This window comes from Apostichopus japonicus, chromosome 1, assembly GCF_037975245.1.
Source record: "Apostichopus japonicus isolate 1M-3 chromosome 1, ASM3797524v1, whole genome shotgun sequence".
Classification (NCBI taxonomy): domain Eukaryota; kingdom Metazoa; phylum Echinodermata; class Holothuroidea; order Aspidochirotida; family Stichopodidae; genus Apostichopus; species Apostichopus japonicus.
In genome coordinates, this window is record NC_092561.1 from 13,156,553 (window position 1) to 13,176,424 (window position 19,872).

General features: G+C 39.7%; 1 long non-coding RNA gene across 1 annotated transcript; it reads left to right on the forward strand.

Moving 5' to 3' along the window:
* Positions 1-10,876: 10,876 nt before the first annotated feature.
* Positions 10,877-19,216, forward strand: LOC139967927 (uncharacterized). The gene is made up of 5 exons (XR_011793187.1): positions 10,877-11,461; positions 15,425-15,502; positions 16,186-16,467; positions 16,769-16,986; positions 18,397-19,216. It is a non-coding gene; the product is annotated as an uncharacterized lncRNA (long non-coding RNA).
* The last annotated feature ends 656 nt before the right edge of the window (positions 19,217-19,872 follow it).

Sequence of the window (19,872 nt, forward strand, 5' to 3'; positions counted from 1 at the left end):
CCCCAATGAAAAAGTTGAGGGGGCAAATGCATGATAAGCCCCCCCCAATATTTACCAAGGCTCCGAAACGTGCATCTGCCCATTTTTTCAATGCATACTTGTCGATCTGTCCGATGCACACGTATACTATATAGGTGTAATCATTTTAGTAAATGCTGGGGGGACCCTCGGCCCGTCCCCTGGCTATAGACCACAATGATTGACTGTATCATGCCTCGTCGAATATTAGTGTTTTAAATAAGAGTGTAATAAGCTAAACGCTACACTCATCAAAATTTGCGTTTACACTACGAGTACACGCAAGGCGTGGAACATGGCTCTATGTTTAAACGCAATCAATTATTAAACGAACAAAAACACAATATTAGCATTGCACCTGTACTGTATAGGGTACATGCATTCGTGACAGAACTTGGTTCATAGAAATTTGTTGGCAACTGCACATGGTTTTGGAATTACCCATTTGTTGACATTTAGAAATGCTTTCAGTTTTTTCTTACGTCATTTATTTAATTATTGCATTGAATTGCAAGTAGTAATTTATACTACACTCAAAAACGTCTTTGCGAGTACACTACGAGTAATAGCTACTCTCTTAAAACACCATCGAATATACAAATTACAATGTTTTTACAGATTTTTACGTGCAATCTGAGAAATTGCAGGCTTGAGACCAATATTTTAGGGCTAGGTATTCGCAGCATAAAACACTCAGAAAGTGATGTTTCCGGCCATCTAGGGGTTTGAAAAAAACCAAAATTTTCTGGTACGATCCGCGCCAACCGATGGTGGCGCTCCGCTTAGATAGTCTCCACACATTAGCCCCCCCCCCCCAATAATTTTCCCGTTCCGCCGCGCCTGATGTGACCAGGTCTTCTTACTTTTCCTGCTGTCTGACGACCACTAGTATCTAGGCATATTCATACACAATTTATTTGAAGGAAGTTAAATCATAGAGGTTATTGAAATATGCCAGAATGACAAAGGCTGGAGATAATGTCATTGTTTCACGTTTGTTGAATGCCGTTTTTTAGTTTCACCATCATCGCTGGGTGATTTCTGTGACATTGGCGAATACATACGAATAACACAAAAACTTACAAATAAGCATTTCATTTGTAACAAGAAACAGACCCAAGCGATTTGTTGTGGTCAGGGAGGGGGTGGTATGTGGTGCTGAAAAGAGAGTTTTGCCAGCCCCTCACATGCAGGCCACCCACAAGTTTTGACAATACTTATATGTTCATACACTATTAGCCATGGTCGAAAGCTTAGAAGACATTGAATAAAATCCACTATTCTTGCAAGAATCATTCATCGACAAATATTTTATACAAATTGTTTTGAAAGTACGACAGTAACCGGCAATCTAGGGTCATGGTTAACTCTTTACTTTGCTCTGGATGCGGTTGCGAAACCTCGTTCTGTAGAAAAATCGCATGAATATACCAGTTAATTTATTAAGGAAATGTATACTTGAGTTGGTTGGCGATTATGTTAGTCTATACTCTTTATTCGCATCGTTTCCCACTTGTTGATGCACTTCGATAAGTTTTAAATCGACATACCAGCAAATATCACTAGTTCTTCGAGAATTCACCCACATGCTCGACACGGCTTCATGAAAAGTGTCACTAAGTTCATTTGGATTATTTCAACTTTTACGTTACATTGATAAGAAATTTCTAAAGTGTTGCTGCTCTGCAAATCTTTTAAGTGCAACATGGAAATATTTTGTTAGAATTACTCGTAACAAAAACCGTCAATCATTTTACAATGATATATTATTTTATGATATCTTTTTTTAATTGGATATGAAGGGGTAGGAATGGGTGGAACTGAGTTGCTGGTGGAATGGGTCTATAGTTATAGATATGATAAAACCCGATTCCATACAAGGAACGTTCCCTCCCCCGCATCACACCCCCTACCTCGGCTTGCCACTTATCAATCTCATATAGGGTTAAACACCGAACATTGGGGTGCTTCTAGATATGCTAGAAAGACGAATATGGTCACCCATTGATAAACTTTAACACCTTAGTGGGGTTAATTGTCTCATTTCTTAGCATAGCAGTTTTATAAAAGATTATTACTACATTAAAACATCCATGGCAGTTATTCGTCAACATGAACTTGTGAATAAGTTTGTTCTGTTAAATACACTATTAAAATACATTGGACAAAATGAGACCTACAACTGGCAGCACTGGCTTTGTACTTGTAATGTTAACCGTTATGTTCTGTCAAATCCCTGTTTTGCAGAGCTTCACCAGTGTGTCTATTGAACTACATTTACATATTTTATTCTTCACATCACCTTTACAAAGTAGCACAACGGACAATGAATACAGTACAACACATCATGTTACAAAGAACAGGGGCGTATCCAGGATTTTCTAACTCAGGGGCGCGAATTACTATCTAAGCGGAGCGCCACCATCGGTTGGCGCGCAGCGTACACGAAAATTTCTGGTTTTGATACTCCCCAGATCACCGGAAATGGCATTTCTCGCGCTTGAAAATGACCAACCATATGTACGCTTTTTGCCTGAGAACCAAGTATTTCCCAATAGTTTTTTTTCCATCCATAACCTTTTTGAAGATTGGCACCAGTCACAAATCATGTTCGACCTCATCGCATGTCCTGTTGGATCATTGCTTTTGTAAGTGATTCTACGTCGCGGCCCACAATACCCGTGAGCCCCACTTTTCAAGGTTTTAAGCCCATTATTTGTTCAGAATTTGAAAATTCTCATTTCTCGTGAATAAACTCACTTCAAAACATACCCATAATGTTGCAAAAAATGTCATCTATGGACAACCAATATAGAAAAACCTCCTTCAACCCCTAACAGACCGGTCAATAATTGCACGAGTAGAGGGAAGTATGATGAAGAATGTTGGTGAAGGAATTTTCGAAAATTCAGACACAGTTAATTTATTGGATGTACAAATATTAAAACTTCTTATAACGGCTATTATAAAACTTCGTTGAAGGAAATGAAAATAGAGCAGATATTTCCGAAACCGAACACTACACACATAGGCGTAGGGGGCGGAGGGGGGGGGGGGGGCTGCAGCCCCCAATTCGCCATGTCTAATGTAAAAGAGAGTTTTGACATGATTGGACTTCCATGCTTTTCTCCATCTGCATAAGACATTTCGTTGTTTACATTAGCATCCCGCGGTATACTGCGCAACTTTCAAGAACCGTACGGTACACGATGGCATGCGATGTAATAACCAATGCTTACTTATATGACTTTGACATGTTGAACGCGCGGAGCGCGCGACAATTTTTGGTTATTTTTTTCGGGCAAGTCGGGCAGTTTTGAGGCTGTTCATCCTGGAACGCCATTTTCATGCTCACTGATATGATGTGATATCTGCTGTTTGCTTTAGAAATTCAGAAATTCGAACAGGCGCGTAGCGAATAATTTGCTCATGTCGGCTACTGCAGAAAGAATCCTATTTGTCATTGTCAATTGCAGCAGAAGTACAAGCACTTAAAATGTTAATTTACATACGGCGTACGAGTGTTGACATTGCCTTAAAGGCAAGAAATAAACTTTGTAGTTTGGATTTTAATGAATTGCTTTATTTTATTTTTTATATGAACCGCAAAGTAAACACATTTGATAATTTTGTGTAACAAAGGTAATATGCGGACTTCAATACCATTTAACGTTTGGTTTATATATTTCATTTTGGTAAAGCAGTTTCTGTGTAGGCGTTGACTAACAAATTTTAATTAGAAGCAGGTGAGGACTGTTTGGCATTGTTTTACTAATCAAACACCTCTCGATGAACACACGAAATAAAGATGCAATTAATCAAGTAATATATCTTAGTAAAAAATATTACGAATATAAGAATGTGATACAAAAGATTTGAGACATTATTCAACGATACGTTTACAGACAAGAATTACAAGTTTACTCGAAGAAATGATGACTTTCACCATCCTCATGGTGGTTGTGGCCACAGGAATCTTTGGGAACATTGCTCTCAGGCTGGACGATAAGGTAAATCAAACGTTAAGAAGTTAAGAAAGAAAGCCAAGGAAGTAGGATGGTTCATATACATTGCTGGTCTACTGTTTCAATCATGCAACTTGATTAAACGTGCAATATTTGGAGACCCATACCGAAAAATATATAATATATAGTTTAACATATTTAAATTGATTAAAGTTTAGATTCATGATAGCGGTATATCTACTAGCTCTAAAATAACAATAATAAACCAATTTTAATTGTTGCGATATATCACATGCACCAAATGTCGACGTCCGACTTCTTGGAAAACTTTTTCGATAGAACTTTTCACATGTTCACTCAGACCGCATTGTAAGTCAGTCGGTACTAAGTTTCTTTATGAAATTCACTTCTTGAATTTTCCTGAAATCAGAAGACCAGAAAAAATATACAGCATCTACTTCTCCAAAAAAAAAAAATAGATTTGCTTATTACAGAAACTGCAATGGTTTATGTATGGCAGTTGTCAGCATAAGTACTTATACATTCTATATTATATGTTATTGTGAGTAAAAATCAAGATTACTGTGTTGACGGACAATATCATGTCTCTCAATGTACGTCGGACAAAAAAAGAAATGAAGAAAATATGTGGATCGTAACTTGTGGTGAAGTTGGTGACGGTGGCTAGAGCCCCCATGGGTTGTGTTGGTGTTGTTGTAACTGCTCATCTTATATTAAGGCTAAATATTGCTAAACTATATATGGAAATAAAAAAGAAAATATATATATTTTCCAAATAAGTTTCTTCATAGATACCGTAAACTTACTCCGACTTGCATTATTATATAAGGTAGAAAAAAGACCAATTATGTCGAAATCAAAACTTATTTATGAATAAATAATTAGATTAATTAATTAACTACATTTATTAAGCAGGAGGGTCTTTAATGTCTCCATGGAATCTCTGGGTACAAGGTCATGGTCGAGCGGCACAAAGGGCGGTTGCATAGAAGGAATGTAGCCTACCATATGGGATGTCTTGGGTTCGATCCCTGACCGGCCAAAGTAAATAGCATTTACCTCCAGGAAACATCAACAGTTTTGACATCTGCAATGGATTGTAAATATTCAAAATGATCTAAAACTGGAAATCAAAAAGCCACCTGACGTCAGGTTTCAAGTCATTGAGACTTAGTATCATAAAATAACTGCCCTCAGACTGAAAGAGAACAATATTAACAACTGGGATTGATGGGACTGGGGCTAAGGCCCTCATGGTTAGGTCCACATTTGGAAGGGAGATGAAAGAAAATGGGAAAGAGGGGTTTAGTAACTGACGATTCGAAACCCCTGAGATCCTTCATTTGCCTTACATTTTTTTGTCTTACATTATTCTTTTCTTCTATTGATATTATGGTTGTGTAAAAGTAAGGTGGTCTGACGTTTCGATCTTAGAAGGACCTTCTTCAGAGGCTTAATGACAAGTTGCAGTAACTTAAGGGACAAAAACACCCACGGAAAATAGACAGGTTAATGAGCATGGTGAACACAAAGAGATAGATGTAAGGGGATTAGTAGACAAGGGATGGAGAGAAGAAAGAAAGAAACCAGCAGGGGAAGAGGAGAGGTAGGAGATAAACAGTGGAGGGACAAAGAGAGGATTAAGGGAAGGGGGTAGAGAATAAACTAGAGAATGACAAAGACAGAAAGGTGAGGAAAAAAGGGTGGAAGAGAGCTATGAGAAAAGGAGTGACAAGGGGGGCAGAAGAAAAGATATTATTGTTGTTAATATTGTTAGTGTCTTTACCTTTTTAGGAAACTATCCCTCCAAATGCACACTACCAATGCCCTTCCACCTCTCAACTAGTGATGTATCGCGACTGTAGCGAAATACAGTCTGAATGTCATTCACAAGCCAATGGGGTACACCAATTCAACCAGACGGATGTGGTGCATTTAATGTGTATTGTGATTTCGACACTGACGAAGGAGGATGGACGGTAACAACGTTTTTGTTCTTTAATTTATTTATTCTACTCGCTTGTTTGGACTGTGATACATGTTCATAAATTCCGCCTAACACAGTAGAACGCATAGGGCACGGGAGTTGTCAGTCTACAGGGGTTTGTGCAAATATCAACCATGATGGATGCTATATGTTCTACTAAGGTAGATGTCTAGGGAACCTGTGATGAAGCGCGCAAGTGTCATTTACTTCCTATTACCCTGCCTGACAGCTCTCATATATAGCCTTCGCATAAAAAGTTTCTATTAGGTTTTACAGTCTTGGAACGTTAATTCAAATTTCCGAACGTACCCACTTTACTTCACTCAGCTCTACAAGGAATGAAATGGTCCTGACACTTGACGCATACGTCTGGTCAACAAACCTCGTGATACATGAAATTGTATCATATATACGTATCTTTAGATTTGATGATCACGTCTTTTACATTCCTACCCTATAGGTGATTCAACGCCGCTTGGACGGATTAGTCAATTTTGATAAACTGTGGACTGATTACAAAAATGGGTTCGGCTTTCTAAACACAGAATTCTGGTTTGGTAATGAAAAACTTGCCTACCTCACCGCTCAGAAGAACTACGAGTTACGAATAGATTTCCAATGTATCTCTATTGGGTCTCCAATAAACTGTTTGCCACGGGCCTCCCACAAGCTTAATCCGGCACATCAAACAATGACCATTTTCACCATTTGGAGAGGGGGGGGGGGGGTCATACCTTCATTATTATTGTTCAGCCTAATTAACAGCCCAAGTTGGGGCGTCAGTCGATACGCATTTTAAAGATACGTCTCCTTTCCTAACGGCGGGTATCCTTTTTTTCTGGACTTTTCGCTAAGGAGAACGTCCTTATAGAATGAGTCCAGCCTAATTTTGTTCAGTCTTTCCGACTCCCAAGTGAACTCCTGCACTACGGTACCCTAGCTCGTTAGCTCTCCATGTCAGATTCCTCGGATGACATATAATCAGTTGACATCACTGTACAGTCTGTCTTTTCTCTCCTCTGACCAGTCTATGTTCTTCACTGCGCTCAATCTACACCGAAGTTTCTGTAAACAAAGACACAAGAATAATATATGAATTAGACATATATTAAGATCGGTTGGCATAGTTTACTTTTGTTGAAAAATATACTAGCTCCAACTCTCAATATCTCCAGCCCCCCAGTGAAAAATGTTGAGGGGCGGAAGTATCATCCCCCCCCCGCTTCGCAAGTCAGAAAACCCCTTTTTCCTTTCCAAATGAGAAAAAAATCTCATTTGGAGCACCAAATTGCATCTAAGGCCAGGTGAAAATACAAAATTAAGTTTACCCATGGAGTGGGTGTTGAAATGTGCTTTATTGCACCAAATTGCATCTGAGGCCACCTGTAAAAACTTCCCTTAGACCCCTCCCCCGGGCCGGCCATCAGTCTTCAGCCCCCCCCCACTCAAATATATTAATCTTCGTGGCATTATTCCACTAATTTTGAGGTGAATGTTTGTAAAACGTTTCCATGTTTGAATTCAGAGTTCAATAACATTATTGACAATAGAAAATTTACAATAGAAATGAACGTGGAACACATTTCTGGCGTCAACATGTGTCATTTATTTTACACTTGCTTTCTATCGCTGCAACAGAAACATTTGCAGCAATGAATAAGAGAGGAAAGGGAGAGCAAAATCGTTATTAAGTTGTCGCATTCCTGCAGTAACGAGTGCACCGTCTTAACTACAAATTTATAAATATATACTTTGTACCTCGTAAAACGTGTTTGGAAAAGTATGTTCTTTACTTTGAATCTTTTACTTGCAATTGTTTAGATTTTACACCCCAATACAAAACCAGTATATCCCGCTCCAAAGGTTTGCTGTTTTGGCCCCTAATATGCCAGGTATTCAAATATGGTCACCTTTGATAAAAAAACAAAACAAATATTGTATTTGTATTACCACCCTTGAGGAAATGAACATTCAGTCATTTTATGTGGTTAATCAGTGGCGTATCCAGGATTTTCTGACCCGGGGGGCGCGAATTACTATCTAAGCGGAGCGCCACCATCGGTTGGCGCGCAGCGTACAAGAAAATTTCTGGTTTTGATACACCCAGATCACCGGAAATGGCACTTCTCGAGCTTGAAACTGACCAACCAGATGTACACTTTTGCCTGAAAACCAAGTATTTCCAAATGGGTTTTTTTTTTCCATCCATAACCTTTTTGAAGATTGTCATCAGTCACTCATCATGTTCGACCTCATCACATCTCCCGCGGATCATTGCTTTTGTAGGTGGTTCTAAGTCGCGGCCCACTATACCCGTCAGCTCCACTTTTCAAGGTTTTAAGCCCATTATTTGTTCAGAATTTGAAAATTCACGATAAATTCACTTCAAAACATACCCATAATGCAATGTTGCACAAAATTTCATCTATGGACAATCAATACAGAAAAACCTCCTTCAACCCCAAACAGACTAGTCAAATGTGCACGAGTAGAGGGAAGTATGATGAAGAATGTTGGTCAGGGAATTTTCGAAAATTCCGACACAGTTAATTTATTGGTGTACAAATAATAAAACCTATTTAAGGAAATAGATATTTTCGAAACCGAACACTACACACATCAACAGTTTGAACATGGGCGCAGATCAGTCTTAGATAATGGTGGGAACGCGAGTCTGTTTTCTGACACAGTCTAAGCGGAGCGCGACCATGGGTTCGCGCGTTGCGTACGATTTTTTTTGGTCAAATATAGCCTCCCAGATCGCCGGAAATAACACTTCCCAGACCTAATGATGCTCCCAAACCTTCTTAAGTTTGATATTTCATGGTTTAGAAGTTTAGTTTGGGGAAATAAATGCATGGGCGTCTGCAGAAAAAAAATTAGGGGAAAAATAATCCAAGTAGACTTTTGTTTACGATGGATCTGGCGTCCTCTCCCAGAAAACAATTATAGACTGCCGCAAATGCGATTTCCGTCCTATATTTAACAACTGTGGATAAATATAATAAAATGAGAACTGTTGCATGTGATTTGCACAATGCTGGATCAAACTTCGCCAAAGTTCAATACAGGGAAACTTGAAATGCAGCTATTGTTCAAGACAAATTGGTGGGGATACGGTATATCATGTCCCCACTACTGAAAAGGTTAGTGGGGACGCGTCCCGCTGTCCCCACCAGGATCTGCGTCCATGGTTTGGAGGCTGTTCATTCTGGAACGCCATTTTCATGCTCACTGATATGGAGTGATATCTGCTGTTTGCTTTACAAATTCGAATAATTCGAATATTGTTAGATGCATGTCCATTCAGTACAGTGTCCTTGGGATTTCTTGGGATTTTACGGGGCCTGATCTTAGGAAATCGGGAGTGGTCACACTCCATTTAGGTAAGTGCATGACCTCAAGACGTCACTTATACACAACCCGATCACTAGTCTTGTTATCGATGAAGTGGTGTGTTGCCGGATTTTGTCAAGGTCTTGGTACTATACGGGCGAAGGTCGAGAGGGGTGGGGCGTAGGGGTTGTGGGGCGCGCGTTTTCATGCAGATGAGAACAATCTCAAGAAGTGATGGGTGTGTGTATATATAAATATATATATATAAATATATATATATATTTATATATATTAACAATACAAGGTCAAGTATACTTAAGGGAAAGTTCATGCACTTTGTGTAAGCCGCGGTGTGCATCTATTTCGTTGCATATAGTTCTATAACGATTCATGAAGCTGTAGGCCTGCCTGTACTAAATGTCAACTTTTATCATCAACCCCTCTGTGACCACATGTACTTTGTATACATATCGCAGGTCCGGATATTTCCCAGGTAAAGCCTAAACTCGAGACCATTTGAACCGACGTATTTCCTGAATTCGTTAGAAATTTCTAGTTAAGTTTGTGGTTTGCGATCTACAGACCATGAACTTTAAGATCCTGGGAATTCCAACGCATACATTGTTCCTCCCGATAGTTTCCTGTATTACTCATTTCTTAAAGAGCTCAAGTTGAAATTTTAGTTGAATATTTATATCAATATCTATCTATCTATCTATCTATCTCTCTCTCTCTCTCTCTCTCTCCACCTCCACCTCTCTCTCTCTCTCTCTCTCTCTCTCTCTATATATATATATATATATATATATATATATAAATATATATATAAGTTTTTCACTGTTCTTGATTTTCCAACTCATTACGATATTCATTTATATATATTCATTTGCCTTTGTCGTTTACCTCCATTGCATTAACATAAAATCTGTTCCAAGTATCTCTTTCGAGATCCGGCTTTAGGAATCACAAATGATTTCGAGTTGGTTAGCATCATGTTTGTTTGTCTAGAGTAAGGCAAAATATGTCACCAAAAACAGAACTAGTATTGTTCGATACTGGTGACAAACGCCTACAGTGGAATTACGACCTTCCTTACCGGTTTCGAACCTCTGGACATACAATCAGCGTCCAAAGCCTAGTGGTTAGGGTGTCCGCGTACAGAGCGGAAGGCCCGTGGTTCGAATCCCGGTGGAGGCTGAAAGTTTTTTCACTGTTCTTGATTTTCCAACTCATTACGATATTCATTTATATATAGATAGATAGATAGATAGATAGATAGACAGACAGATAGATAAATAGATAGACAGATAGATAGATAGACAGATAGATAGATAGATAGATAGATAGATAGATAGACAGACAGATAGATAGATAGATAGACAGATAGATAGATAGATAGACAGATAGATAGATAGATAGATAGACAGAGAGACAGATAGATAGATAGATAGACAGATAGATAGACATACAGATAGATAGACAGACAGACAGATAGACAGACAGATAGATAGACAGACAGACAGACAGATAGATAGACAGACAGACAGCCGGACAGCCGGACAGCCGGACAGCCGGACAGCCGGACAGCCGGACAGCCGGACAGCCGGACAGCCGGACAGCCGGATAGACGGATAGACGGATAGACGGATAGACGGATAGACAGATAGACAGATAGACGATAGACAGATAGATAGATACATAGATACATAGATAGCAATAAAATTACACATCGAAAATTAAAACATTCCTCAATCTCCTTAGAATAGAAATAGAAAAATAGAAATAAATAATATGTGCAAATAACATTTACAGGTTATTGTAAAGTTTGACAGCAGATGGAAAGAAACTGGCGGTAAAACGCCCGTTCCCTCTAAAGGTACGGAGTCTGCGGTGCGATGGCAAGAAATTGAAATATGCATTGGCAGGGTGATCAGAATCGCTAAAAATGAGCTGCGTTCTACGAAGAGACCTGTCTATGTAGAGCGACTCCAGGTAAGGGGGATCAACGCCAATTATCTTTTCAGCTGACCTGACCACTGCAGATAATCTGCGGATATCATCTTGCGTGGCCCGGCCAAACCAGACAATAATCGATGACGTCAGGATACTCTCGACTATTGCACGATAGAAATTGGTAAGTATACATTGATTGAATCCATACGATCTCAACTTCCGCAAAAAAATAGTGACGTTGCCTAGCTTTCTTCAAGATTTCCGTACAGTTTACAGACCATGTGATATTGAATACCAAGAAATCTAAAACTTGACACCTGCTCGACGATGTCCCCTCCGATACGTAGTGGTTGCATATCTGGCTATTTCCTCCGAAAGTCAAAAATCATCTCTTTAGTCTTGGAAACATTAAGGAGTAGGTTGTTCTCATTACACCAATGTATGAGAGATTCAACCTGTACACGGTAAGTCGACTCATCATTGTCCGATATGAGGCCAGTGAGGGTTGTATCATCAGCAAACTTGGTCACGAGACAGTTCGGGCTATATACCTTACAATCATACGTAAAAAGTGAATAAAGTTTCGGTGAGAGAGGGCAACCCTGTGGTGTACCAGTACTCAATGTTAACACGGAAGAAACATTATTACCAATTCTAACAACCTGAGGACGATTCACAAGAAAATCTAAAATCCAATTACAAATAGAAACCGGGAGCTTGAGGTCATTGATGAGCTTAGAATGCAGTTTAAAAGGGATAATAGTATTAAAAGCCGAGCTATAATCTACAAATAAAACTCTAGCATATGAATTCTTGTTCTCAAGATGCTGTAAAATGTCATGAATGTTAATAGATATTGCATCGTCCACACGTCTATTTGATCTATAAGCGAATTGGCAAGGGTCAAGGTCAGATGGCAATTTAGAGCATAAATACTTCAATAAATGTTTCTCAAAAGATTTCATAATAACAGAAGTCAGTGCCACAGGTCTATAGTCCTTCAGACTGGAAGCAGAATTGTTCTTAGGAACCGGGATAATGGTTGCTTCCTTCAAACTGTTAGGAACTTTATGCAACCTCAACGACCAGTTATAGATGTCAGTGAAAACAGTCGCGAGTGGATCACTACAGCGCCTCAACAGTCTTGGGGGGACACCATCAGGGCCGGCAGCTTTCCGTTCCTTTAAACCCTTCAACGCTCGTCTCACATCGTGTTCAGCGATCTCAAATGGTGGCAGTACATCGTCGCATGGGGCGGGTACCGGGACACTGGTATTCTGGCGGTCAAATCTGGCGTAGAACTCATTCAGCTGGTCGGGCAATGTGACATCATCGGTGTCAGTGGTTTTCGCGGGACCTTTGTATTGTGTGATCAGGCTCAAGTTCGACCAGAGAGCTCTAGCGTCGCCCGATTCGAACTTCTCCTCAACCTTGTCCCTCTTCGAGTCCCGGATAGCTTTCTTCAAATTTGATCTGGCCTGCCGGTAGGATTCCGGATCGGTGTTCCGAGAACGATACGCAGCGTCCTTGGCGACGAGCTTGGACCGAATGGACTTATCAAACCATGGTTTACTGTTCGGATATGACGTCATCGTTTTTGTAGGTAAACACTGTTCTTGACAAAAGCGTAAATACTCCGTCACGGCGACAGTGAATTCATACAGATTATCGTTACTCTTGAAAACATCCCAGTCAGTCCTATCGAAGCAATCAACCAACTGATCGACCGAAGACTGGGGCCAAAGGATCACCTCCTTCTCGATCGGTTTAGATTGCTTGAGTTCTTGTTTGTAGGCCGGTATGAGCAGGACTACCGAATGATCCGATTTACCAAGACTGGGGCGTTCGACAGATTTGTAGGCTGATTTAACCTTGGAGTAACAATGGTCCAGAGTTCTCCTCCCGCCAGTCGGAAAAGTAACGTGTTGTTTAAAGTTAGGGAGAACGGTCCTCAAATTAGCTTTGTTGAAATCCCCGGCAACAATTGAAAGAGTATCCGGATCAAAATTCTCGGCTTTTGTAATGACGTTTGCGAGATCAGTAAGTGCCACCGTTGAATTGGCCCCTGGATGAATATAAACAGACGTCAAGGTCACCGATGAGAATTCCCGAGGTAGGTAAAATGGCAGACATTTGATAGTCAAATGCTCCAGATCCATGGTACAACCTCTCGAAATAGTCTTAACATCTGTGCACCATTGATTATTGATCATGAAACACACACCACCTCCCTGGGACTTCCCAGTAGCGGCCTGATCCATATCATTACGATAAATAGAGAATCCAAGTGGTTTTACAATAGTGTCTGGGTGGGTGGGAGTCAACCATGTTTCCGTGAAACAAAAGACGTTACAGTACATATAGTCTCTCATCGTTTGAATGCGGCAGAAAAGTTCATCAACTTTATTATGCAAGTTCCGGACGTTCGCCAAGATCATACCAGGTACCGGTGTTATGTTCCAGCGGCGTCGTGATTTAACTAGAAGACCCCCTCTCTTACCTCGCTTACGGTTTCTGCGGCGTATATGCCTAGGCTTGTTAGGCTGGGCCGTCGGCAGGTCTCGAACACACCCTCCATTTGTTAAGTCAGCAAAAATATCAGGCTCCAAACGGTTGAGATTACCTTGAACATCAGGTCTAAGTAGAAGCAGTTCCTCCCTTGAGTTCGTAACAGTAAACAGTTCACAGATGTTAGTAGAAGGAGAAAAATCATTAGAATTTTCGGAGCTCGAGCGAACCCGTCACCATTGACCGGCGCCATATTGCAATCAAGTTTTCATCATTCCAATAGTGCACCCCCTTAATATCAAATCTCTGAGTGAATAAAACATCCTGTATCACACGGTACTTGTTGCAGATATAGAAGTCCCGGGACAGAAGTTAAACATTATTGCAACAAATCCATCTATAAAGTCATTCAAAAGATACTTAAGTGATTTGAAAGTAAAGAATCTATCAACATAACACACCCCTGAAAATAAATGAAAAACTGCTAAGTCCGAAATGTCGACAAAAGCACATGGCAGATTCAATCTATTATTAGATCTCACGCTTAATTCACTTCGTGAATGTTCGGTATTACTTGGTCATATATTACGTAGTTTTCTCCATATTTCTCATTTTCCATCATGGCGGCTAGTGGGAGCTATCGCTCCCCTGTGCAAATTTTCTCGTTAACGTTATAGCCTAGGCCTATTACATGGGCTATAATAGTATAGTGAAACCATACTCCATAGGCCTAGTCTAGTAGTAGTAGTAGCAGTAGTAGTAGTAGTATAACGTTACGAGCGCCTGTGTACTGCTAGTACTACTAGACTACTATGAAAGTATATATAATGATGATGGTAACAAAAGTCGGTCACTAATTAACAACATTTTACACATTTACTTATCCAAAGAACAAAGAATACTTCTCAAACATGACCAAATATAGTACTTAGACACATTTGTTTTCTCCAAATTAAAGTTCATATTCCTGAGTATTGTTTACATGTAAAGTGTAGGTTAGGATGGAAAAACTATCTGTTAGTGTTACTGAACTCCCTTTTAGGCTTACAAATATAGAATATATGATAATATAAAATATCTCTAACGCAGTTTTGTTCTACTGCTTTACATATTCTTCCCCCAGGATGGGATAAGAAGCGTCATTCCATAGCTAGATAATCTCTAGCAGAAGCTAGAACCCAACAGTATTGGAGCAGACAGCCTAGTGTTCTTTTGCCTAAAGGCATTGAAGACTCGCCCCAACCGGGTGCGGCCATCTGAAAACGTTACGTTGCTTGCAAGTGACGTTTTGTTCGTGTCGCTACAAAATGCAGACAGTACAGTAATGAAACGTAATACCTTGTTATCTTTACCTGAGATGTCCATCGCTGTATTGTTTGTACACTGTGCTGTGGGTATTGACCTCAGCTATATGTACTGACTGTACACTAGTGTCTAATTACAGATGGTAGCAAGCTGTGTGTGTGTATTTTCTGGAATCAGTGCTGGTGTCTAACACTTCTGTTACACCTCATTACAAACTAGGTCAGATTACCAGCATTAGACGTTTCTTTTGGTGCGAGTCTTCACACCCTTTAAGAACACAAGATAACCCATACCGTATTAAAAAAATAACGCAGGCGAATTTTTCCCTCAGATTCATATGAGAAGGCACGTCAGATGCTAACAAGAGCTGAAGACACATCAGAACCTCGAACAGGCAGAAGATGCTGAGGCAAGTTGTAAGAGGAAATAGAGGTTTACGTGTTATTTCTTCTGCCTTTTTCTAGACAGTTACTGTGATGGTTAATGACTGAACCTTTCTTTTCTTTACCAATAATTGAAGCAGCCGTGGGTCCTTGAAAAACCAAATAATTATAATCAATTTTGTAATTGTAGTTTTATACATTAGGAATGCTGCATCTTTTTATACAGTACATACAGATGTAAGTGGTTTTTTTCCCAAGCTAAAAAGTTAACATGTGGCCTACATGTTTGTTTTGTAGATTGATGTGGGAGATGGGTTAGCATTGATTTGTTATATGAACTTGGGAGTAAGCAAAGGAGCCAGAGTCCGGTGGAAGAAGGGTTCTAGACAGCACAGGTGTGAGCCGAGGCTTTTTTGGGTCACATTCCATCTGCCATGTAGCATTGGTTGTGCCACATGCTCGAACTTGAAAACACAGTAAGCAGCATACAGACGAGCTCAGCTTGATCGAGTACAGATGCATCATCTGCTGCTGCAGGTATATGAAACCAATTTTGCTGGCCTTGGACCAAATGAAATAGCATTGTTTCCCCAATTAGTTATTAAAACGTATTTGGCTTCAGGAACATATGTGTTCATCACAAACGTTTCCCACCCCAAAATTATGATAACTAATTGTAACTGTTTGTTCATTTCCTTGTGTTTAACAGAGCAAATCGTCGGTACGATACTTCTTCGGATGATGATGATTACATTCCTAGGCCAACTGGTTCAGCAACACTCTCCACCAATGCCTCACCACTGCCAGCAATTTGAGTGCAATCCCAACCACAGAAGAGGTTAGACCAGCCACCCTCTGTGCCAACATATCCAGTTTCTCTGGACACCGTCATTGCCATCTGCAAGTGGATTTTTAAACCATGTACCCAGAACTACACCTGTCAGTGGCCGAGTAGGACCGATTTAAGAGAGCTCCAGCAGGAATGTCAATGGTAAGTTCGTTTTCAATATTCTCTGTCGAATCATCCGTAAGATGAGGCACCACCCTAAATGGGGTTGGATGATGCTATATTCTGATTTTTTTTACAGAAAACAGCTTGACAATAATTCAGCTGTTTCAATGTTGAGAAATTTTGCCCAGATTGCCTTGAACCCTTCTGCTGTATGCAGGTACAGTTACTGTATATTACTCTTTGCTCTTCAGTTTAACCTTTTATAGTTTTATAAGGTTGTTCTCTTTAGGTTGATGATCAGGTAGTCTACATATAATAAATTTTGAGACTTTTTTTGCAGCTGCCCAGAGAATGATTCTGAAGTTGCTGACTGAATTGAAGGGAGAGGTGAGAGAATTGAAGAATGCTGTTCAGCAGCTTCATATTCAGAATGATCAACCTCTCCGTGAAGAAGAGTTTGTATTCCCTGAGGAAGTGGTCATCCCAGTGACGGATCTGGAGGCTCTGAACAGGCTGGGAGAAGAGCTGAAAACAAATAAAACTCCTCAGAACCACTTGGTATGCATTTTGCCAACTCCTGGTTTCCTAAATTAAACTCACACAACATATGCTGCAGTTTACTGCAATTTCAAAACAGTTAGAACAAGCCCCTTATAATGAACCATAAACATTGTTTCAATTTAATAAACGAAACAGTATTTGACGACTGGGTGTGAAACCTGTCAGTATCTTTATAAAAAAAAAGGGATTAATGCATTTAATCACACCATGCTGAATGATTATGGCCCATGTTTTTTTTTTTTGGGGGGGGGGGGCTAGAAGTTATTTTGGGAGTACTAAAGCCCCCCCCTGTAGAACAGCGCCTGGTGGGGTACCTAGCTAGTCATAAAGTTTATCCCATGCAACATACCAAGACTTCACTTGTGGTTGAACTATACTGTTTTGAAAGGTTTGCAATATTTCTTTAAATTTAAAGTTCATTTCAATCATTTGAATCCTAGTTTTGATTGAGCCTCTGTCAGCATATATGTGATATCACAGTAAATCATTTACATAGAGATGTTTTTTTTTTAAATAAGGATTTTGAATTGCCTCAAACTTTTGAATTTGTGTTCACTTTGTAATTGCAGAGATCTCCTGGTGACCACTTCAGTTTGCTCTGAAAAGCTTGCGCAGGTACATCTTTATCTATACTGGACACATGCAAAATTTAAGTCTTCAATTCATAACAATTTATGAGATATGGCCCTCCTAACATTGGGCCTCACGTCTAATTTTTGCACTAAACAAATGTCATTTTTTAGGGTTTTTGGAAGGCTGAAAATAATTAGAAGTAGGGACTGCAAGATGCTACCTAGGGTAATGTATAGCTCTAAAAAAATATTGTAATGTTCTATTGATACCACTGTACTGGTACTCATAATCTGGGCCATGTAATCACAGTCAGCATTTTTGTTTTTGTGCTCGTACTTGTCCCACTGTACTTGCACTACAAATCTGCTGTATGGGTGCCTATGAGGTGACGGATCTTTACAGGATGTCAACAGGTGCTATGAGATGTACAGTTGTTACTATAGGTTAAGGTTCTAGGGGAAATTGTTGAATTCCATAACACAATTATAGTAGTTACTTAACTTAACACGTGTTAGAAAATTATAATTTCTAACGTTAATTACTATGGTAGAGTGCTGTATTATTTCCAGTAGTTATTATACCGGCTATGTGAATCGGTTGATGTAGGCCCTACAACTGATGCAATGAGCATCAGCTTGCATATGATAACGTTACATACCGATGGGTGTAAAGATTGAGTCAACGGTCAGCTTTCACTTCCCATTTGTTTTGTCTCTGCATATCTCGATCTGACGTCCACCTTAGTTGAGATGCATTAGAGCAACCTCCCTTGGACAGTGAAACATATGTTTTATTGATAAACTGTAAAATATCTTCTCATTTTCTGATTAACAGAGGCAGTGAGAGGTACACACAACATATTTTCTCCTGCACAGATGCTCAGATAAAGGAGGAGATCATTCATTATCATAAGGGAGCTTCAGAAAGAGCTGGAGGGCGGGAGACTAGAAGAAGAGCTGGTGATACCGCTGCACTACCTAATGATGAGCCTGCCCAAGAGATTTGAATGTATTTCTCGAATTTTCACCTTATTTGGATTAGTTTAACTCAGTTTAATTTTTTAATACACTATTGTGAGTTTCCACCTGTGATATATAATTTTCTCTGCCAAGTTTTGTTGCACTGTTTCTCTGGAGGTTCCTCTCTTCCTAACTCAAAGCTGCAGGGTTCGCATGCATTATTGAGAATTGATACAGTGCTGTAGTTGTACGGTACTGGATGGGTCTCTGGCTATAGCAGTGAATGCACATACGTAGTTACAACATTCACTGGAGTCACACAATTACCGTCATACATTTCAGAGTTACCAGCAAGATGCACTGCCCCAGGCTTATTTATTCACCAATTGGGCAATTTATAAGAGTATCTGTGGAGGTGTTTCCTGTGGAACTATTTTTGGACACTCAAAACACAGATTCTCTCTTTAAGATGCTTGTAGGTAACTTTCAGATGCAGAAGCCATTTCATCCTGGATTTACTAGCTTACGAACTGTGGGATTGTGATGTTGGAGCATTCATTACTTAACACCTGCTCTTCAAACCGCATAGGCTTTCTGGATCCTGCTTCTCAGCTTGAATAAGGCCTCCAATATATTCAGTCACGTTGTGGTTTTAACCTCATTGAATTGTGTGCCTAATTTGCATTCTTCTTGTAATTTTTTTGCCATTATAGGATTGCTCAGGTTTTACATATTAGAGCCTGAGGCTAATTTTCTTCATAAATGCATTTGCATTGTCAGCTCCAAGTGATAGTTCCAAAACAAATATTCATTTTTGGTTTCAATGAATATCGTAATCTTATAATTGCATTCATAATTGCATGGGTGCATGTGCATGCCTTTGTGACGCCCAGCTTGTAAAGACGATATTTCAAGAAGGAAAGTTGGACCAACTTCATGTTTGGAGTGTAGATGTTCCACATTGAGTACAAAAAGCCTGTTGTTTTCTGTGGAGGTCAAAGGTCATTTGGGGTCACCAGGTGTCAAAATGTGGAAACCTTGTAAACACCATATCTCAAGTAGAGAACCTTGGGCAAACCTCATATTTAATGTGTAGAAGTACCACATTGAGTACAGGAAGCCTATTGTTTTCTGTGGACGTCAAAGGTCATTTAGGGTCACTAGGGGTCAAATTGGGAAAACCTTGTTAACACGATAGCTCAAGAAAGGAAGCTTAGGCAAACCTCATTTAATGTGTAGAAGTACCACATTGGGTACAGTAAGTCTATTGTTTTCTGTGGAGGTCAAAGGTCATTTGGGATCACCAGGTGTCAAATTGTAAAAACAATGTAAACACGATATTAGGCCATCA